Genomic DNA, 24,026 nt, shown 5'->3' on the forward strand with positions numbered 1-24,026 from the left:
TTTAGACCCCCCTGTACAGAAATCCTAAACCCTGTGTTTTACACTCTAATTAACTTATCCCTTCACCATTCACCCCAGTGAAATCCTCCCATCCTCATACAGGTGTCGTCTCCTGTGTAGGATCAAAGTCCTGCCACCAGACACTTCTGGCAACATTCCAGGACTCCCGAGCCCCCCAAGGGTGTTCTCGGCCACTCTGCACCTCCGTCCTGAGGTGCTGAGTTCCCACATAGGAGCAGGGAGGTCATTCTTCCCCCGTACCTGGCACATACGAGGCCACACCTTGAGTGCTGTGTCCAGTTCTGGGCCCCTCACTTTAGGAAGGATGTTGAGACCCTTGAGCGCATCCAGAGAAAAATGACAAGGCTGGTGAGGAGCTTGGAACACAAGCCCTATGAGGAACGACTGAGGGAGCTGGGGTTTTTTAGCCTGGAGAAAAGGAGACTCAAAGGTGACCTTATCGCTCTCTACAACTTCCTGAAAGGTGGTTGTGGTTAGGTGGGGGTTGGTCTCTTTCTCCAGGCAACAACTGTCAGAATGAGAGGACACAGTCTCAAGCTGTGACAGGGGAAATATGGGTTGGATATTAGGAAGACGTTTTTCACAAAAAGAGTGATAAAATATTGGAATGACCTGCCTGGGGAGGTGGTGGAGTCACCATCCCTGGATGTGTTCAAAAAAAGACTGGTTATGGCACTTGGTGCCATGATTAAGTTGAGGTGTTTAGGGCATGGGTTGGACTTGATGATCTTGAAGGTCTCTTCCAACCTAGTCATTCTGTGATTCTGTGATAACATTCCTATTTTACCCGTTAAGAAATCAGATGGTACTTATAGATTGGTACAGGATTTGAGAGAAGTAAATAAAAAGACTACTGACCGATATTCCATAGTTCCTAATCCATACACCTTTTTAAGTAAGATACCACCTGCACATCAATGGTTCAGCATAATAGATCTTAAGGATGCCTTTTGGGCTTGTGCCTTAGCTGAGGAGAGTCAAGACATCTTTGCCTTTGAGTGGGAGGATCCTAATATGGGAAGAAAACAATATCTTAGGTGGATGAGATTACCCCAAGGGTTCATGGAATCCCCAAATTTGTTTGAGCAGGCTTTGGAGGAGACCTTACAATCTTTTACACTAAGTCCCAAAATAAAACTCATACAATATGTAGATGATTTGTTACTTTGGGACAGAAGAAAGAGAAGTTAAGAAAGCCACAATAGACCTCCTAAATTTTCTAGGATCCCAGGGATTGAGAGTACCAAAAAAAAAATCCAGTTTGTAGGACAGAAACTCCAATATTTTGGTCACATAATTAGTAGAGGCAGCCAACGCTTACACACAGAAAGACTTACAGGAATTGTCTCGATAACTAAACCAAAGACAAAGAAAGAAATCAGAAAAATTTTAGGATTATTAGGATATTGCCAGTTGTAGATCGAGGGATACACCCAACCTTTAAAGTTTTTGTATGAAAAATTAACTGAAGAAGAGATAATCTGGACAAAGGAAGATGAAAGCAGATGTGGGAAATTGAAATAAAAATTTATAACTGCCCCCACCCTCAACCTCTCCACTCTAGAAAAACCGTTTTACCTATTTGCAAATGAGGACAATGGGCTGGCCCATGGGATCCTAACCCAAGATTGGGGAGGATCTAAAATCCTGTGGCGTACTTATCTAAATTGTTAGATCCTGTTAATAGGGGATGGCCCATGTGCATGCAAGCCGTAGCTGCTACATCACTGTTAGTGAAGGAGAGTAGGAAATTAACCTTTGGGGGAAAGTTAAAAGTATATACTCCTCACTCAGTAAGAAGTATTTTAAATCAAAAAGCTGAAAAATGGCCCACAGACCCTCAGATACTCAAGTATGAGTCTATCTTAATAGACCGGAATGATCTGGAATTGGTCACAGACAAACATTTAAACCCAGCTCACTACTTATATGGGGAGCCAGTTGAAGAATTAGAATGTAACTGCCTAGACATAATTGATTACCAAACCAAAGTGAGGGAGGATTTAACTGACCAACCTCTCCAAGGAGGGAAGACTATATATAGACGGCTCCTTGAGGTGCATACAAGGGCGATGGAAATCCGAGAATGCCATCATAAATGGACAAAAGATGATAGAAGCTGAAAAAGGGAAATTGCCCTCAAATTGGTCAGCCCAGGCTTGTGAGTTGCATGCTTTAGTCCAGGTTTTAAAGCTGCTAGGCCACGAAAGAGGAACAATCTACACTGAGTCAAAATATGCCTTTGGTGTCACTGAAGGACACAAAAGAACACAAGCACACCACCACTCTCAAGGTGAAGGAAAAAAGGGAAGTTTTATTCTCTGACTCCAATATTTATAGTTTTACAAAAGTGACAATGGATTGGAAGGTGACAATGACACCTCTGCAATGACACTGGTCAAACCAACAGTCCATCAACTCTCTCCTCCTCCATAAAGGAATGCAAAACAATGAGTTATTTACAGAAAGTGTGTGAGAAAGTTCACTACAAGAATGTCAACATCAGAAGGCTTAGAAAATCTTAAAAAACCAGGGTGACATCTCACCCTTTTCCGTTTAAAAAAGAAAAAGAAAAAAGAAAATGAACAATGTGAAAAGGAAAATATGAACAATGTTCAGTGTCCACTTGCAGAGGAATCATCGAAGTGATCACTCTCATTATCTGCATCCAAAGCATCACTCAATGATTCACCTGCTTGATGCCTTTCAGGTTGGTCACGGTTTCCATCTTGCTCATCAGCTTGATTCTGTCTCTGCGGTCACAGGTCAGGGCGAACACACTTTGAAGGTACGCAGCGTACCCCAGTATCTGTGGATACGCAAGCATACCCGTGCCCCGAAGCGATAAGGTCATAGGGACGTACCCACTGTTTGGTGACCAAATTCCGCACCCGAACCTTCACTCGAGGCTGATGTGCCTCGTCCGCAGCCTGCAACGAGAGATGGTGATTCAAAATGATAGGGTTATTTGAGTTCTGCGGCACAGTGAGATGATTGATTGTGCACAAAGCTTTTGCCAACCGACTGTGCGGGGTTTCACCCTGCATTCCCCATTTTTGTTTTTGAAGAACCCACTTCAGAGTACCATGAGCGCGTTCTACAATAGCTTGATCAGTAGGAGAATGAGGGATACCAAACTTGTGCGAGACACCCCACAACTGCAGGAACTGCCGCACCTTTTACGATGTGCAAGCAGGACCATTGTCGGTTTTCACAGCAGAAGGTATGCCCAGAACGGCAAAGGCCTGCCTCCAGTGGGCAAGGACATCACGGGCCTTCTCCCCAGTGTGAGCTGAAGACCACATCGCAGAGGAGAACGTGTCCACAGTGACATGCACATACTTGACCCGGCCAAACTCAGCAATCTGGGTGACATCGGTCTGCCAAAGCTCCAAGGCCGTAAGGCCTCTGGGATTTACCCCTGCCGGCAGAGGCAGAGCAAGTGCATGGCAGTCATCACATGACTCAACAATGTCACGAGCCTCAGTTGGCTTCAGCTGAAACTGCTTCTGCAGGGTATGTGCGTTTTGGTGGAAAAACCCATGCGATGCCTTGGCCTGCGCGAGTGTATCAGGCTGAGGCGCTATCCACGCTGAGTTAGCCAAGTTGTCAGCCTTCGCGTTACCTTCCACTATAAAGCCTGGCAAATCGGTGTGACTCCTCACATGCAGAACATAAAATGGATGAACTCGGGCCTGAATGGCATATCACAAGGTCTTCAGTAAATAAAACAAGGCAGGATTACTGACCTCCTTCAAAACCGAATGACCCAACCGCTGTGCGATATCAGCCACATAGGCAGAATCTGTGACCAAGTTGAAAGGCTCCTGGGAAAATTTCTCAAATGCCATGACAGCAGCCCTCAGTTCAACCAATTGGGCTGACCCATCCTCATGGCCTTCCAGAACCTGCCCCTCAGATCCGTCCCTCCAGGTAACAATAGCCTTTCCTATTCTCCCTGAACCGTCAGTAAAGACGGTGGGTCCTTGCACGGGTTCCTGACTATTCTTGGGCCGCAAAGAAATTTGTGTGGATTTCGCCATATGCAACAGCCGATGGCTGAGCAGATGATAAGTGATCTGCCCTGAAAAATTTTCCAGAGCACTCTGCAGGGACACACTGTTTTCAAAGCTCCAGTCAAAATCCTCCCATTGCACCGGGAGTATGATCTTTGCAGGATCCGCACCCATCAATTGCAAACACCGTTGTCGGCATTTGATTATCAAGCCAGCAATCAGCTCAAACAATGCCGTTGCCGTCTTCTGTGGCTGATGGGGCAGGAAAACCCATTCCAGAACGTGCAAGGAATCAGACCATTAGTCACTCCATTGACCAATGATACCTGTGGGATGCGAATCTGGAGTGGTGATGAACACAGTGACATCAACGGAGGGATCAATGAGATAAACCTGACAAACCGAAACAGTTTGCTGGACCACCTCCAATGCCGTACGCGCCTCAGGGGTCAGTGTGCGAGGTGACTTTAGATCAGAGTCTCCTTTCAACAAATCACACAGAGGAGACAGCTGTGCATTGGTTAGTCCCAAGTATGGACGTAACCAAGTGATGACATCTACCAATTTCTGAGCATCATTCAGTGTCTTCACAGAATGCACAAATTGCACCTCCTGGTGATGGATCGTCCGTTCCAGAATTTTGACCCCCAAGTATTTCCAAGGTGGCTTTTGTTGAACCTTTTCTGGAGCCACCTGCAGTCCATGAGCATGCAAAGCATCGAGCAAACGAGGCTGAATCCTCAGCAGCTCATCCTCAGTGGACGCAGCCACCAAAATGTCGTCCATATAATGATACAGACGCGCATCAGGAAACTGCTTGCGAACTCCAGACAAGGCACGGGCCACATACCACTGGCATATGGCAGGGGAATTGCGCATGCCCTGAGGCAATGTCCTCCACTGATATCTCTGTGCGGCCTCAGCCTCATTAATCGCTGGCACCGAGAAGGCAAACTTCGGTCTGTCATCAGGATGCAAAGGAATCGAAAAGAAACAATCCTTCAGATCCACAATGAGGACCGGCCAGTCTGCGGGAAGCATGGTAGGTGATGGCATGCCCGCCTGCAATGGTCCCATGCTTTCCATCACGGCATTGACCTTCCGGAGGTCTTGCAACAACCTCCATTTCCCAGATTTCTTTTTGATACAGAGACAGGAGTGTTCCAAGGACTGGTAGAAGGCTCCAGATGACCCTGGTCCAACTGCTCCTGCACCAAATTCCGAAGGGCTACTAATTTATCATCAGGGAGGGACCACTGCTTCTCCCAAACGAGTTCGTCCACCAGCCACCGTATAGGAGGCGTAGGACACTCTGCGCCCTTCACTGCAGTGGCCCCCATCAAAAATCTGTCCCGATACGCACCCCCCAGGCAGACAGAACATCCCTCCCCCAGAGATTGGCAGGAGTAGATGTAACATGAGGCCTAACCCAGGCCATCTGTCCCTCCGGGTTCATGACCAGCACAGGCTGCTGGGCCACATAGCATTGCGCTGTCCCTCCCAGGCCCACGACAGACGTCCCCACCGGATCCAGGGGCCACTCCGAGGGCCAGGCGGCAAGGGAGAGAACCGTGATGTCAGCACCGCTGTCAAGAAGCCCGCAGATGTGGATTTCCGACGGTGTCGCACCAGGAACGGACAGGGTACACAGCATCTCAGGACGGTCCTTGGTCAGGACAGCAGTCCAGTGAACCTGAGGCGGCCCAGTGGATCCAAAACCACCAGCTCCACGCGATCGGTCAGCTGTCCTGTGAACAGAAGACTTAAAGGCACAAGTTGAGCAAGCCGTGTCCCTTTTGGGATTGTGACAGGGGGAGTGGGTGTGGAGACCATGGCACAAATCTGCCCCGTAAAATCTGCATCAATGAGCCCCAGGTGCACAATGATGCCCTGAAGGGTGGCACTAGACCTCCCCATAAGGAGAGCACTCATGCCCCCACCCAAGGGACCAAAGGCACCCAGGGGATCCTTGCGTATCTCAGACGAGTCTAAGACAACTGTTGCTGCGGTGTAGACATCCACGCCTGCTTATCTGTTGGTGCTGGCTGCAAGCCGGCAAAGGAGACCGCCATCGGCACCTGGGTCTGGAGGGAAGCTTGTGTCTGAGCGCGCCCCTCCTGCTGCGTGCTCCGCTTCACGTTTCCCGAACCCGGTAACGCCTGGCCATTAGCATGAACAGTTGCCTTACAAACGTTAGACGTGATTCAGCCTACCGCACCGACCGCACAAGAACATGGGGAATTTGACCTTCTGCACCTTCTTCCCCTGCTTCCTGCTAGCCTGCACATTCCCCTGCCGTGGCCGCTCGCCCTGTGGTGATGCCCAGACTGGCTGCACAGCGGCAGCCACAGTGGCCAACTTCCGACGTGAGGGAATGATGTTCGCACAGGCTTCCGTCATCTCCCAGATACTAGGATCACCAGACATACTTGCTATAACCTTACTACAAGCTTCATTACAATTGCACTTGACAAGGTTTGCAATCTTATCGTTCCTCGCCAGAGGATCAGGCACCTGCCTCTCCACGGACGTAATCAACCTCGCCACAAATACCATAAAAGGCTCGTCATCCCCCTGGACAATGGTTGAAAACGGCTGCTTCGGAGCAGCCATTTCCAGGGTCTGCACAATTGCTCCCATGCCCAGCATGTTGCATTGCTCAAGCACAAGGGGATCGTATCTAACCCGTCCCTGAACATTCTCATAACGCCCTGTCCCCATCAGCATGTCAACAACAACTCCACGCCTGGGGTCCTGTGGCACCAGCGCAGCATTCCGCCTCACCGCTTGGGCCGCCAGATGAGCCCACTTGGTCTCAAAAACACCAAATTGCACAGGGTCAAAAAGAGAATGTGCCACACAACGGACATCGTGAGGTGTCAGCACGTCCTGATCAAGCCTTCGAAGAATGTGCATAACCTCAGCAGACCCCAAACCATGCTGAGCAACCGCTTCACAGAGTTCCTTCTCCAGCTTATATGCGAGGGGTTCATAGGTGTTATGAGTGATGCCCCCGAGCACAGGGAAAGCCTGGGGACCCCCTGGCAAAGCCACCGCACCTGCTGTGTCCCGATCCTTGGGCCCCCCAGAGACAAGAGGGAGTGATTGACTGGGAGCCGGGGCAACACCACTCGTCCCTGCGCCCCCTGCAGCACCGGCAGAGCCAAAGGAATCCGCCCCGTGACCCTGCAGATGCTGTGAGGAGACAGGTTCATTCATCTCATCGGTCTTGGTTTTTGCCTCTCGCCAGAAACGTTCAGGGTACTTTGGATGCACGGTCACCTGGCACACAGGAAGCGTCCAATGACTTGACGAGAAAGCGCCATGGCCCTGGGCACCCACCGGCCTCCCGCTGGCCGTGTCAGCAGTTGCACTAAAGGTAAACACCCCAGTCCCCTGTCGCACTGCAGCTCCGGCAGGGGCCGCTTCGGCGGCCGCAGGTGCCAGCACGGCCCGCAAATCTGGCACGGCCCCGGACGAGACCGGTGCGGCCACGGACGAGACCGGTGCGGGGCCTCCATCCCCCGATACGGGGGCAGGGTGGGATGCCGAGTGAGGTGCGGCCCGTGGAGCCGCATCACTGCGGGACAGCACAAGGGAGCCGAGCAGGTCCCCTATGAGAGCCCGCCCCAAGCCGCAAGGTCCCGCAGCGGGCACCGCCCTCACCGAGCGGAGAAGGGTGGGATGCCCGCCCACCAGAATGGGGCTGGGCAGAGCACCGACCAACGCCCCGCCCCCAGCTGCCTTCACCGGCTGCGCATGCCCAGCAGGCTGCGCAGACCCAGAAGCGGGCAACGTCCCGCCCCCGACTGCCTCCACCGACTGCGCATGCTCAGCAGGCTGCACAGACCCAGAGGCGGGCGAAATCGCCCCCCCCCGCTGAGGAACCCGACTCAGGGGTGGGAGAGCCCACCCCCACCGCGCTCAGGGGGAACGTGATGGACACACCGCAATTCGGACAAAAGGTCATGACTGAAGCAGCCTCAAGTCGAGGCGGAGGCTGACCCTCAAAGGCCGGGAAGGCACAAAGAGAGGGCAACCCGTCTCCCGCCCCGCCACCCGTGCAGGGCGAGGCGGGGCGAGGACGGCCCGCCGAATCCAGAGAGACCCCGGGACCAGCTGGCTGTGAGCCCAATCCACCCCGCGCAAACAATGGCCACTCCCCAGCACACCGTTCTGGGATGGGGCAGGGACCTCCACATCGCATAGGAGCTCAATCTCCTCCTCATCCACATCCGAGATAGAAGGGCTTCCCTGGGAACTCCGAGGGGTACAAGAACTAGACCCCTGCCAAAGCTCCTCACATTTCTTCCACTGCACCAGCAGCAGTCCCACATCTACAGTGCAATCATCAAAGAGGGTGTCCATGAGGTGGACCCCCAGGAGAGACCACTCCTCCTTAGAGAACGCCTTTGCAGGGTCCGAAAAAAACCTTGCTCTCAGGCCCACAGAATTAATCTCTCCAAATCATCCCAGGAAACAGATGCCTGTTTCCACTCCAGGACCCCCCTCTAGAGATCCAAAATGAGGAAATCATCCTGGAAAAGCACAGAGGTTTCCATTGCCCCAAGAACAGCAGGCAAAGCACCAAAAAGAGGGGGAGAAAACCTCACCGCAATCCGCTGTCCTTGTCTCAGCCTAGGCTGCAATACACTTCGGCAGTCACCAGATGTCGCTGAAGGACACGAAAGAACACAAGCACACCACTGCTCTCAAGATGAAGGAAAAAAGGGAAGTTTTATTCTCTGACTCCAATATTTATAGTTTTACAAAAGTGACAACGGATTGGAAGGTGACAGTGACACCTCTGCAATGACACTGGTCAAACCAACAGTCCATCAACTCTCTCCTCCTCCATAAAGGAATGCAAAACAATGAGTTATTTACAGAAAGTGTGTGAGAAAGTTCACTACAAGAATGTCAACATCAGAAGGCTTAGAAAATCTTAAAAAAACAGGGTGACAGTTAAGCTTAGTTTTTTTATTACAGTACCAAAGTTGAATATTTCAAAGTTATAAATTCAACTTAAAGATTTAACTTGCAACTTTTTTACAATTTATTTTTCCTGTTTACAAGCTGTTTTTTTTGTTTACAGAGTGTTTTTTCTAGTAGATAGAATTTTCTTCAACAGTTTTAAGACTTACATGGTTTACTCTTTTTAGAGATAAGTTGTCACTTGTAACCTAAACACTAAGAAATTCTTGCCTACAGACCTAAACCAATATACTGCACCTTCACTACATATGTCATGCAAATTAAAACCATGCTGTTTTACTGTTAGTGTTTGCTAGGGATTCCTGCAAATAGATGACAGCGAACAAACCACGATTTTTAGTGAAGACAAAATGGTGAGATGATGCAGTAGTATAATCAAGTTATAATAAGCAGCTCAGCTCAACTCCATGGAGCAGCCTCTGGGCTGACTGACAGAAGCTCACAACCAATGGGAGCTCTCCTAGGATGCACTGTATTGGTTCAGAGTCTAGGGGCATAGAGATAGACCAATGAGCTGTCTCAACCCAGGGGTTTTGGATGGGCTATTGTCCTGGATTGCCAAGCAAATTGTATTCTATTTTCCATCTCTGTGGCAGTTGTCTTCTGTTTAGTGGGCAGTTTTCCTTATCTCTTCCACAACCACTCCTCCCTCTGGGGAGATGTCTTCTCATAATAGCCTATTGAATGTCACTGCATGACTGATAAGAACTATAGCATCCCATTGTGAGATGTTCCACCCAGAGGGAGGAGCCAAGCATTCTTACCTGGATATAATCTTGAAATTCTGGAACACCAGCACAGCTTCTCCACTGGATTTCCCAGAGGAACAGCTGCCTCTTCCACTGGATCTTCAGAGGAAGACTACACCCTTTCTACAGAATCCCTGCTCCAACAGAACCACACCTGACACTCCAGGAGAACTGCAGCCACAATTCCAATTGGACTGCTTACCAGCACCCTGACCAACAGGCTGTCAGGTTGTGTTCTGACTCTGTCAGTGTTGTATTGGTTTACTGCATTGTTTATTTTATATTTTTTTTATTTTCTTCTCTATTAAAGAACTTTTATTTCCTGCTCCCATATTTTTGGCCTGAGAGCCCCTTAATTTAAAATTTACTGCGATTTGGAGGAGGGAGGGGGTTTACATTTTCCATTTCAGGGGAGGCTCCTGCCTTCCTTAGCAGACACCTGTCTTTTGAAACCAAGACAGCTATAAAGGATGTGAGACAAAATAAATGAGGCTGTTTGCTGATGACCATGGGATTTCTGTCCTGTGTTACGTCTCAGACATATGCAGATTCCACTGTAATAGGCAAGGGAAGAGGGGAGAGGATCCTTCTTACTTGCTTTAGGTTTATCTTAATTAGCCAATCACAGGTCTTTTCACCAAGGCTCACCTTCATAATAAGCTAGAAGGAGAAAGAAAGTAAACAAGTGAAGAAAGAAAAAAAGAGGAAGAAAGGAAAGGAGAAAAAAAATCCTTTAGTTTCTTCCTGAAAAGCAAAAACAAAAATAATCCACTTGCTATTCTGGAACTCCCATACTACAGGGTCGGCTCTTTTCACTGCCATGTTTTGACTCTTTGGTGCCTCTTGGTTTGGAGCAACTGTCGAAAGCCACTCACAAGGGCTCCTGAGACCCCTGCATAACAGAGACAGCTCTCGACCCCGGCAGCGCCCCACAAGCCCCAAATTATGGCACCCAGTGGCAGCTCCTTGCTGCCCGTGGCCCCTGTCATCTGCGGCTCCCACTGCTAGCGGCCCCACACCTCCAAACTCCTCCAGCCCTCGCCGCCAGCAGTCCTGCACTGGAAGACCAGCAGCTCTGGTCTCCAGTGCTTCTGACTGCCATAGTCACCCTCAGTCGGGTCAGCACCTCTCAAAGTCACCTTGCCGGGCACCGCCAGACCACTATCACCCGGTCTCACAGCTTTATGCTGACGGGTTTTATAGGGGTGCCACTGCATTTCTGCACCCTGGTCTGGGGACACTCATACCTCTCGGCCAGTCCCCTACTGCCATCACTGCCATGTGCCCTCACAATCAGTGCACTGGGCCTTCGCTGCCTCCCCCCACCCTCGTTGAGAGCAGCTGTGCATGCCACTCCACATTTCCCCACACCCTAGCTTCCTTTGTGCCAGCAGGTAGGAGAAATCACCACAGCTCTGTTTGGGGAAACCCTGCTTGTAGCTCCCACTGCCAGCGACCCCACTCGTGGCTTTTTTTTTACCCTTCTCTTGTTTGCATCTCACCAGCTACGGGTCTCCTGCCTCCCTTTTCTCTACACCCCTCACCTGGGAGACCCCGTGCATCCCTTTGTTCTTGGCCCCCTGCCCAGGAAACCCAGCACCACTAGGCTACCACCAGACACCCCTGTGATTGGCATTTTTCAGTTGCCGCTACCAGCGGCAGCACCCCCTCCCAAGCCTCAGCTGGCAAGCTCTGGAAGTTATCGCTCTGACTGCCCACCAGAAGCCCACCACGCTGATTGCTGTGTGTGCTGCCACTCCACATGGAGCGTCTTTGCAGTGCCCCCTCCGCACTGGTGGGCTGGGAAAGCTGCTGCGATGCCTCACCCCAACACGAGTGTGGTCTTCACTGAATGGCAACTTTCGCCATCACTCTAACACCCTTTAAATCTGGTGACCCTCAATCGGACATTTACAGATGCTCTTGGGTCTCCTTAAATCTAATATCTATCACATGGGCCCCACCAGCCACAGGGTCTCCACCTTCTAAGGGGTCCCTGCTTTCTTCTTCTACATGTCCCACCTTAAATGCCTAACAGCCCACTGGTCCTTAGGCTCCAACGGACTCCCAGAACGGATTCCCTGTGCGACTTGCCTGGAGCTGAAGTTTGTACACCTGGATTACAGACAAACAATTTGTCCAGAACAATTATGAGGATGTTCTAAGTTTCATACCTACCCCAAGCACACTCCCGAAACTACGCCACTCACACTTCAAGCATAGTCTCTGCTCTAATACCAACAAACCTCTAGATCTGCAGTTTTCAGGGGCTTTTTCTCTTCTTCCCCTCCTTTCTTTAATTATCCAGTCTTTGTTGTCTCTGGAGTGTCGACCTGCAATCACCGATGGTTGTTCAATCTGCCAAATTTAGCTGGGGTGCACCATTCATCCGAAATCTCCTAGGGCCACAGAGAAGAGGTTTTATATCCCAAACAAGTCCTCCATTTGTGTGAAACAACCCTCTATTTTAAAATTTTAAAAGGTTTATTAAACCTTATAAAAAAAATACAACAAAGGACTGAATAAGGAAAAATTGCAGTGCTGGGAGTGTCCGTGATTATCAGCCATGTGCTCATCTACAAAATGGATGCTCTGCCTTTTATATCCTTAGCCCTTCCCAAAGTTTTGTTAGTCAACTCTTTTTCTGCCATCCATTGGTGGAGATTGCTTTCTTACATCTTGATTGGAAATCAGGTGTTTTTACACCACACCTCCTGGTAACAAGCTGGCCCTCTCTAAATGTCCTGACTACTAAGGCTATTACCAGGAGGAGGGAAAAGAGCACTATGGGAGGACATATTACAATAACATCACTATGCATCTTAACATACACATAATATTCACCCCTTAATTGTGAGACCCAACCATTACATTACAGACATAAACAAAGTAGGGCTAGTAGCAAGGAAGGGGGTTGAATCGAGACGGGTAATTACTTTATCACCTGTGTTTCTATGTGGAATTCCTGTCAATTATGCTAATTTGCTAAACTAATAAAATTGCACTTCCCCTACATGATGCATGCATCATCAGTGCATTTCAGCTTGTTCTGCACATGCAGGGACTTTCATTAAATGTTAACTCCATTTTATCACCTAATCTCGTCTGACTCTTGATTTTAGGGGCTGAAAAGGCAACAACCTTACGTTTGATGAACTGATCTTAGCCCCCATTCCCAGTCTCCCTGCAATGCTGGGGGAGGAGGTAGAGCTGGGAAGGAGGGAGGGGTGAGGGGAAGGTGTTTCTTAAGGTCTTATTTTACTTATCATTTATCTGCTGTGATTTGATTGGTAATAAATTCAATTACTATCTCTAATTAGAGCCTGTTTTTGCCAATGATGGTATGCAGTGAGTGATCTCTCCTAGTCCTTAGCTCATGAACCCTTCACTATATTTTCTCTCCTTTGTCCAGCTGCAGAGTGGAGTGGTAGAGTGGCTTTGGTGGGTGCCTGGCATCCGGCCAGCATCAACCCACTAGAAGTGGTTTAGGAATGATATTTCTGAATTTTGTCTTCCCACTGAAACCCTGCCCCCTCCCATTCTCCTTTCCCGTGAGGCCAGCTGGAGACGATAACTGGAGGCACAAAAAGGTAAAGATCACAGAATGAGATATGTTACTGGAAACAGCAACAAAATAAGAAAATTAACAGAAACAGCAGTGTCCTAGGGTGACATTATGATGCTTGTATCCTTATTCGTGTGTTCTATTTATGCTGGATATTATGTTCTGTGCATTCAAGACTGGCTCTGAAGAGAGAATGCTTTGTTTTGTTATCAGCCTGCTCCCCCACAGCTGGCGGGACACACAGACGGGGCAGTACATAGTGAGGCTTTTGCTTTTTGCTTTGCTTTTTGCTTTGCTCTTGCTCTTGCTTCTGCTTTGCTCCTGCTTTGCTCTTGCATTTGCTTCTGCTCATTAGTTAGTTTAGCTAAGTAGTCCAAATTTTCCCTGGACTGTTTTTTCTTTCCCTTTTTTTGGAACTACTCAAACCTGCTTGGACTGGGACCTGGGAAACACCAAGAGGTTGCACTTTGTGGCCTTCAGCAGCTATTCCCAGTGCCAGAGGGACTGATAACAAAGCAGCCACTCCCAGGAGAGACTTTCTGAATTTGTCATCTTTCTTCAGAGCGGTGAAAGAGTGTTGTCAACTGGTATTGTTCATTTTGTGTTCTGGCAGGTGTTTTGCCTGTTAAATAAACAGGTTCTTTCCACTTGTCTCGGAGGAATCCTGCCTGAACTGGTTATGGGGAGGGGCCATGTAGGTTTGCTTTCTGGAAGGGCCCCCTTTGGAGGTTTTCTCCCAAATTTGCCCTAAACCAGGACAAATTTATATATTACATATAAATAAATAAATATTAATAACCAGGTGTACAAGGGAAGTGAACAATTCACACATAATTGTTCACCACACAGAGCCTGGCAGTACCCAACCACACGGCCACACAACATGATCTGGAAAACACCCTTTTCCCCATCCCCAGAAAATTATGTGGTGTGGTATAGAATAACCTCAGAGTCCTGGCCATGCCCCCTCCTGGCTACTGCGAAAGTTAAATCTATCCTGGCCAGAACAAGGTCAACATTCTATGCTATTGTCCTAACAATCAGAATGTTTGTGACAAAACATGCTTATTCCTTGTCCTCTACAGTGATGAGGTCACATTTATATTGAAAATTATCTCAAAGCTACTAGGGTTTTGCAGCCAGTAGTGGGAAATAGTCCTTGCTTCTTACTGTGCAAAATAGAATAATAGACTTGTTTAGGTTTGAAAAGACCTTAAGGCCATCGAGTCCAACCTTGTCTTGGTTTGAAAGACAGGTGTCTGCCAAGGAAGGCTGGAACCTCCCTTGGAATGGAGAATATTACTCCCCTTGCTCTGAATTATTATAACTTTCAAATTAAAGGGCTTTCAGGAAAAGATATGGGGTAAGGAATAACAGTTCCTTACTAGAATGTATATGTATAACAAAGTGTTGGGGTTTTAGGAGTTCTCCTTGTGGTTTTTTTTCCTCTAAAGGAATTTTCCCCCATACGTGTTGCTAGGAGACAATAACGACTGGATACTTAACAGAGACAACAGAAGTTGTCAGTGCAGGGCAGGGGTGCAGCTAGCTATTCTCTCTTTACCTGAGGTTTCCTGTGTAGGGCAGAGATACCATGAGATTTGAGACTGAGAAAACTGAGTTGAGTGCAGTCCCTAGCTCTCTCTTGGCATTCGGAGGACAGTTGGTGCTGTTGCTTGGGGAAGGGAATTTGCTGCCACTGCTGTAGTCCAGCCCAGTCCTGTTTCTTCTGCAGTGGGGTTAGCCTCTGCTCATGAGAGCAACCACTGAACTGGGACCTTATTAACACCTTCCTCACTAAAAGAGAGACTTTTCACCATCTGCTCGGGTGCTTGGGATCCTGAGCCTGCCTCTCCCTGTCCTGCTTGGAGGCAGGCTGCTGCCCCACCCCCACTGCTTCTTTGGCATTGCCCTGAGCTTTCGCTACACTGTAGCCCCGCATCCCCTGCCTGCCTGCCGTGATTCCCTGCAGTTCTAGCTACAGCTCCGGAATTTCATACATCTCGTCCACCACCCCATGATTTTTGCTCTTTCCTGCAATCCCAGCTTGCTGCTTCCAAGAGTCCTGCTGGGGCACTGGGATTGACTGCCCCAGGGGGTTTGTGAAGAAAGCCTCTCTTCCATCCCTTCCCGTCTCAGTCAAGTTCACCATTACCACATGCTCCCCAAGCTCACACTGGAGCGCCCCCTGCAGCCATGGGGGAATCATCACACCTGCCCTGCCCACCAGCACCCCTGCCATCTGTTAGCATCACTACACCAAAGGGGAAAGTGCCTGCATCCGAGAAGGCTGTTACTGGCTTTCTGATTATGTTTGTTGTAAATGCCATATTTGTTGTTTGTTTGCCTCATTATACATAGTAGTAAAGAACTGTCACGATCCATCTTTACCAACGGGTTTAATGATGATTCATGGATTGATCTCAGGGTGCAAAAAAAACCCGACACGGCACAGGGGATTTACAGTAATAATCAAAACAAATGCACCTTTATTGAATGACCGCAGCAAAATGCGATAGAGGGATTAAGGGAGAGAAAAAGATAGAGAAAGAGAGAGAAAAGAGAGAGGAAGAGAGAGAGAGAGGGGGATATAGCTGCCAAACACAGAGATGAAGTCATTTGGTCCAGTCCAGCCAAGGATCCGCCTGTTATGTTGGGGAGATCTCAAAATCTCTAGCTAACTCAGAGATTTTAATTATGATAACTCTATTGAAAATTGCGAGGGGGGGGAGGGGAAACAGATACAATAAGGAATAGACGTAACAGGTAGTCCATGTTCTCAGCAGTAAGCGAGAGCCGTTGTCTTCTTGGTCCAGTGGTCACAACCTGAAGGCAAACATCTCAGTTTGGTTAGCTTGCCTCCCCCACACACCTCCCCTGGGTTAGGAGTTTCAGTCCCAGTCCCTGGAAGGAGGAGAGGGGCCTTTTCACACAGGGGTTTCATGTCTCAGTCCTTGATGGAGAGGCCTCTTACATCTCAGATTGTCTGTCACGGTGGTTGCAAATGAATGAGAGGGGTCTTCTGCAGGGGATCACCCAGAACTCAGGAGAAGTCCAGCCAGGCCGAGAGGTGGGACAGCTTCCAAGGCTATTGTTGCAAAAAGGGCACAGTGCCCCTTCTTCTTCTCATTGGGCTCAGTGTAGCATACAGCAAACACACCTGTGCACAATAGCTTAGCAATGCTCTCAGGTCTCAAGGCCCTTGGCGTGTAACTTTCTCCTACAGAGACAGAGACTTTATACAGGGGAGGTCTTTTCTTCAGTGGTCCCCCAATGACGATCGTGAGCCAGATGAGGGATATTTCGGACAGACTCTCACAAGAACTGTTATTCCTATTGTCATATCTTTGCCTCAGAGGCCCTTAATTTCAAGATTATAATAATTCGGAGGGAAGAGGTTTACATTTTCTATTCCAAGGGAGGCTCCTGCCTTCCTTAGCAGACACCTGTCTTTCAAACCAAGATACAAGGCAAAAAAAATAACAACAGTGGCAGCAACAACAAACAAAACCAGAAACCCAGTAGCAGCCTTCTCGACTGCAGGCACTTTCCCTTTTGGTGTCGTGATGATCTCGGCTGGCAGGGGCGCTGGTGGCTCCCAGCTGGGCAGGGAGGGTGCAAGGATTCCCCCATGGCTGCAGGGGGCACTGTGGGACAAGTTTCAGCAGTCTCCTTCCATGCAGTAATTGCAGATGCAGGCAGCAGAAATGGATGAAAAGGCTTCCTGTATGAACTCACAGGCATAGCTGATCCCAGTTCCACCCTCTGGATAGCAAAAGGAGCTGTAGCAGGGAAACCTCAGAGTAGCAAGCTGGGAAGGCAGGGATGAGCAAAGTCCCAGAGGAGTAGATGAGATGTATCAGAAACTCCGCAGCTGTATCTGGAACTGCAGGGCATCGTGGCAGGACAGGGAGTGCAGAGCTACAGTGAAGTAGAAACTCAGAGCAGTGATAAAAAAAAACAGTGGGGGCAAGGCAGCAGCAGACCAGCTCCAGAGCAGGGCAAGGAAAAGGCTCCCTGGGAGCACAAAAGGGCTTGGGATCCCATGGTTTTCCCATGAGGCACCGGAGCATATGGTGAAAGTCCTCTTTTTAGTGAGGTAGGGTGTTAATAAGGTCCTAGTTCAGTGGCTGCTCTCATGATCAGAGGCTCACCCCACAGCAGAAGAAGCAGGAGCAGGCTGGGCTCCACCCAAGCACCAGCTCTGACCATCCTCCGAATGCCGAGAGAGCAAGAGAGCTAGCAGCTGCCCCAGCCCCTCTTTTCCCTAGCCCTATTCTGCCGGTATCTCTGCACATAGAGAAACCCATAGATAAGACAACTGCAGCCAGATGCCCTCCTCCTCTGAGCTTGGCAACTTCTTTTGTCTCTCTTAAGTACCCCAGTTTTTATGTTATTGTTTCTTAGCACTAAAATAGGGGGAAATTCCCTAAGAGAAAAGACAAACAAAAGGAAAAACCCTAACCTCCAACATACCTTTAATCCAGCACTGCCAAGTCCACCACTAAACCATGTCCTTTAGTTCCACGACTAGGGAAGTCATGATTAAGTGCAGCATAGGGAAGCTGCATGAGCAGCTGGAATGTTGATTTTACTCAGAAAGAGTCACCACTGAAGTTTCAAGGGGAGATGAAGAACTCTAGGCTTTATCTCTGATGCAGTCAGAATTTTCTGGGCCCCAGGGGTAGCTGAAATTCTCTAGGGAAGATATCACTTTTGAGAAATCCATTTATATAGACATTGGCTTGCTGCAGACACAAGTAGGAGCTTGTAGAGATGTTTTCTGGATGCAATTTAAAAAATTTCTTTGGACTAGAGAAATCACTTGTCTCAGTTTCTTTGTGCCCTGTGCCATGTTCTGACCCCTGTGGCAGGACATCCCATCATCCCCCCCAGACAGCTGGTGTGAAAAATGCATATTATATGATTGGCTCTTCACAAATATTAACATGAATACTATATGTGTTATGTTGGAAATTTATGCTGTATTAATGTCTTTTAAGTAGTTGCCTTGGTTCAGGGCAAATTTGGGAGACAACCTGTCACAGACATCTTTTGTGAAAAATCCTTTCTTTAGGATTTTTCCTTCTGGGAGGCTGAGGCCCCAGAAAAAGAATGTAAACAGTGGTTATCTGCTGCTGTGGAATGCAACAGGTGCACCTGTGATTGGCCCATGTTGCTTGTGTACAATTAAGGGCCAATCACAGGCCGAGCTCTCTCGGGGACAGAATCAGAGAGAGCTCCTTTGTTTATTCATTCCTTTTCTATTCTTAGCTTAGCAGCTTCTGAGACTTTTCTCTCTATTCCTATTAGCATAGTCATAATGTAACATATATATCATAAATTAATAAATCCAGCCTTCTGATCATGGAGTCAAGATTCTCATCTCTCTCTTCACCCTGAAACCCTTACAAGCCCGGCAACAAGAACTCCCAAAGGGGCTCCTCTTGGAAAGCAGATTCAACTGGCCGCTCCCCCCAACCAGTCCGGGAGAAAATACCTCCTTGGAGAAAAGTGGAAAAAAACTTTATTAAACAATAAAACCTAAACAATATTAAACAATAAAACCTCTTGCGGCTCCAAAAGAGATGACAAACTCGGAAAGTGCCCTCCCCAGGTTGCAGTTCAACTCACTCAGTCTCTTATCAGTCCCTCCAGTGCTGGAAATGCTGTGGCCCAGGCCTGGCCCGGTGGGCCACAGGTGGAGCTGCCGGTGCTCTATGTGATGTAAGATACTTTTTGTAACTACCTCAAGGAATGGATAAGATAATCAAGAAATTTTTCACATTATCCTATCTGGATAGAGATAACAGCAACAGACACCAAGATCCCAAGAGAAGAATTATTGCCTCCTTATCAAGAAAGCTCAGACTTCGAGGAACCAAGAAGGTTGATTTACAAGATGAGAGGGGGAGCTAAAATTAAGCAGAAAAACCCTTGCGTGAAAGGAATGTTTGAATCGTGTATGAGATATATGAATATGCAATAGGCTATTGCTTTTAAGGGGTAATCTGTGGCGAGGTGTATCTGGCCTTCAAGGTCAGTGTCCGGCTAGCTGAGGTTAAGGCTGACACCCAGCTGCATATCCTTCCAGCACCCCTCAGCGTCGTAAGGCCTTGGGCTGTGCTGGTTGTGGACTGGATCGCTGCTAAACGATGAGAAGGAAGGAGTTGGACACTTGCTGGGGGCGAAACAGGTTTATTGGAAAGCCCACGATGCCAACCAGGGAGTGACCCTGAAATGGAGTCAGGAGTAGGGTTATCAAGGGAAGGGGCGGATAAGGGAGGGGTTTACAAAAGACCAATAGAGGGAGGAGAGGGGATGAACTTAACACAAATGACATAGTAGAGAACCCAATAGATACAAGGTATGGGAGGGCCCCCGGGACCACAGCCAACCACAACCCTCAAAGAGGAGAAGCTTCTGGAACACTAGGTGGAGTGGGGGGGTGATTGACTGGACCCAGGGAGGAGAAAAAGTATACATATAAGGGAAAAAGGGGGAGGCGGAATTATATAACCTAAAAGATTGACAATACACGTAGCAAAGGTTGCTAAGGGAACAACATAACTGGCAGGGCTGTGGCGGGAAAACTGGGGAGGGCAGAACCATTTTACACAAAATAAGGGGAGCAATACCTCGAATGGGGGAGCAATTAAATAAAATAACCGAACATACTACAACATAATCCTTTGTTAGCAAGGTGTGCTTTTCGGCGGATGTCCGTAATTCTTTGCTTTTTATTGTCCTAATTTTTATTACTATTTCCATTACTACTTTCATTACTATTAAACTTCTAAAATTATAACAAAAGTAAATGGCATTTTTCACAGTTGGAGGTTTCAACAAGATCTAACACCTCACTTCTGAAACCTCAGAGGATTCCGAGTGAGGGAGGCGCCCCCTGTCAATTTTGGCAGCCTTGCTCTGTTTCTTCTGGTGTGATTGGCAGACGCAGGTTCCTACATGGTGCACTAAAAGAGACAATAAAACAAAGAAAAGGGGAAAGGTTCCCTAAAACCACAGTAATTGGTCCCCTAAGACTTGTGTACACGAAGATCCGGAAAGGAAAAAGGATTGTAAGTACTTTTCGGGAAGGCAGATATGGGGTGGGTTGTGAGATGTGTGAATGAGACATGGGCCAGCTACTCTGGACCTGTGAAGTGTTTGTGGAGTTTCTGAGTGCTGTGGTTCCTTTATTTTGTGAGAAATGCGGCCAGTGAGGAAACAAAGTGAGTGAAAAAGGAGTGAGAGAGACCCCCGGGGTGACTGGGACAGGGTCCCAGGGAGGAGTTGGACTCCTCGGAAGAAGGGATCAGAGGAGTTTCCTAGCACAATCTACTAGGAAACAGGACAAAAGCAAGGGGCCCCTAGAAATTTTGCCAGGTTGAGGGTCTAAACCACACAAGAGACTGGGAAGTGCCAAACTCAGGAGCATGTAGGCTTAAAAGCTGCTAGGCTAAGAGTAGACATACTAGAGACTCAGGGGTGTGGGATCCAAGAGCACCTTGAAATGGCCAATATCATCTGAGATTTTAACAAGTGATTTGAAAGTAAAAGGTACCTTATTGTTGTCTTGTGTGTGGGAGTGAGTGAGAAATAAAAGTGAGCAAATGTAGATGAATGAAAGTCTATGTAATGTAGATTGTTTATTTTAAGCTTCACTTTATCTCTTTGGAGGGAGGTGTATTGTACTGAATTGTATTGTGAGAGAAAGGGGTTTTTGTGTTGTGGGAAGAAGGTGGTATTTAGGTTGTTAGAGAAAGTGGGAAACAGAGGCAGGGGATGAATAGATAAGATCCTTAAAAATGAGACAAAACCAGTAAGTTTGGTACAGGAAAGAAAAAAGGGAGTAAAAGGGTCCCAGCAGAGATACCCCAAGATAGCCCTCTGGGAGTTATGTTAGCTAACAGGGATACAAATCCTTGTACAAGGAGAAAGGACAAGGTAAAGATTATCCAATTTTGTATGATAGAATGGGCAAAGAAGGAAATAAGATCTGACCACATTTAGTGGCCCAGATACGGCTCTTTTGAAGTTTGGATTTGTCAGGCTCGAATTTATTTGTAAATTCAAAAGAACCGTTTAATCCAGAAGAAAGAGAATATGTCGCATGCTGGACGGGAGATTGTAGGATAATAGAAATCTTTAAAATATCAGAAACCCCTTAAACAAAGCAAGAAAAGAAAAAGGGGAAAGAAGAAGGCTGGGAACAAGAAGAAGAAAAGAAAGAAAAAGACTGGGATCCTTTACAAGTATTGACTCCCCCGTTCCTGCTTGTTCCCCCACTGTTCGTGGCCTCACCACTAGCCCCCGCCCCCGGCCCTGCCCCGCCCCCACCGCCTGCAGCTGCATCACTCGCCCCAGCCCCCATCCTGACCCCAGCCCCGCCGCTTGCTGTTGTACCACTCAATCCAGCCCCTGTGCAAGCTCTGGCCCCGACAGTGAATCTGTCTGCCCCAGTCCCAGCTGCCCGGCCCACGGCCACTCCGCCAGTCGTGCCAGAGGTCTCGCCTGCCGCGTGGTCTGTGGTGGTCGCTGCGCAGGCCATGCTGGGCGTCCCATTTGTTCTGGCCGCTCCATCCCCAATTGCTCCTCCTGCAGCCATCCTCACTGCCCCACCCCCGCCGGCTCTGCCCATGCCGACTGCACTGGGCGCCACCACTACTGCTGCCCCTGCCCCACCTACTTTGTCTACGCTGGCTGCGCTGGGAGCTGCCGACCAAACTGCCATGAACCATATGTGGGCCATCCACGCTCCAGTTTGGTTTCCACCGCAAGACTCCCCTCCTTTGGCAGTTCCGGCAGCAGATCTGGCCTACACCCTTCTCTTGGAGGACCACCCTCGGTGCGGATCCCTCCCATCACCCCCCTTTTCTTCTACACTTCCATCTGTCCCTGCCCTGGGTCCCGTTCCCTTGGTAATGACAGCTCCTGCTGTTCAAGAAAACTTTCTCCCTGAAGAAGAAGCATCTTACTGAAACACAAGAAGCTCAGTTAAAAACAGCCCTCCCCTGATCTTTCCTCAAAACAAGGGAGAAAGGTTATAAAGGATAAAGAACAAAAAGAGTGGGGTAAAGAGATTAGTTTATTCCCACTATGAGAAATTCCAGTGGCGGGGGGGAGTGGGGTTTGTAAATGCCCCTTTGACTTCTTCTGAAGTGAGAAATTTTAAAAAGGAAATTAAAGGATTACTAGAAGATCGCATAGGCACAACTGAGCAATTAGACCAATTCTTAGGTCCGAACAGTTTTATTTTGGAAGAGATACAATCTATAATGAAAACAGTTTTTTATCAGGAGGAGAGGCAAATGATCAGGGCTGCTGGAATAAAAATTTGGGAAAGGGAAAACCAGCAGAGCCCCCCAGGAGATGAGAAAATGCCAATAGCACCTCCTAATTGGAGTCAAAATGATGAGGAGGGGAGGAAACACATGAATGATTCTCATAATTTTATAATCAAGGGAATAAAAGAGTCGGCAAAATGCTAAAAAGGCTTTTGAGGGACAGCAGGGGAAAGAAAAAACTCCAACTGAATGGTTAGACAGACTTAGGAGAAATATGAAACAATATTCTGGAATAGACCCCAAGACTATTGTGGGACAAACTCTGTTAAGAATTAATTATGTCACTAATGCCTGGCCAGATATTAGGAAAAAACTAGAAAAAAATGGAAGACTGGCACAGTAGATCACTAGATTATTTATTAAAGGAGGCTCAAAAGATTTATGTCCAGAGAGATGAAGGAAAAGCTAAAGTGAAAGCAAAAATTATGGTAACTAGAATGAGAGAATGTAATTTCCAGAGGAATCTAAAACCCCCAGGCACAACTCCTAGACATGAAGGTTGGAGAGACAGGGGAAAGGAAAAGAACAGAACCCTAGTACAACCCAAATCTCAGGAGCATTCAAGAAATATCTGTTTTTACTGTGGGGTCAAAGGACATTATAGAAGAAATTGCCCTGATCGGATAAAAGATGTGAAAATCTTCCAAGAGATGGGCCCAGAGGAGGAATAGGGAAGTCATAGGCTCTATTTTCTGGGGGACAAATACCATCTGGAGCCTGTGATAACTTTAAAAGTGGGTCCCCAAGAAGAACAATTAGAATCTGTGGTAGACACAGGGGCAGAAAGAACCTGCCTATTGAATATTCCAAAAGGTTATAGTGTAAGTAAAGACAATGTAAAGGTAACAGGGGCAAAAAGAGAGAGTTTTACAGTTCCTGTCATTAAAGATGTGGTAATTGAGGGAGAAACTAGAATTTGGATGGGGGAATGTTGTTGAAGTGAGGGGAGAACGACCATCCTGTGATGCATCGAACTCGATTTATTGATCGATCAGTCAGCTTAAATAATAGTGTTAACGAACTTCATGCATATTCTGAAATACAGGTTTATGATAGGCTAACAGAGAAAACTCTAACCACACCTTTTGTTTTACTACACCGTTGATTGTTTACACAAAACAAAACCAGTGTTCTCACTGTGATATGAACGGTTCCCAAAACTTCCACATCTGTTCTCAGGGTGCCATCTTTTCCCAGAGAGAGTGTTACACTTGTTATGAGAAGACTGCCTGAGAACTTTATTGTTTATACAATGATGCCTGAAAGAGTCTAATTGTTTATAGAAGTCAGGCTGGGAACTGCTTTGGAACTGCTTTGCAACTACCTTTTACTT

This window comes from Melospiza melodia, chromosome W (assembly GCF_035770615.1).
Source record: "Melospiza melodia melodia isolate bMelMel2 chromosome W, bMelMel2.pri, whole genome shotgun sequence".
NCBI lineage: Eukaryota > Metazoa > Chordata > Aves > Passeriformes > Passerellidae > Melospiza > Melospiza melodia.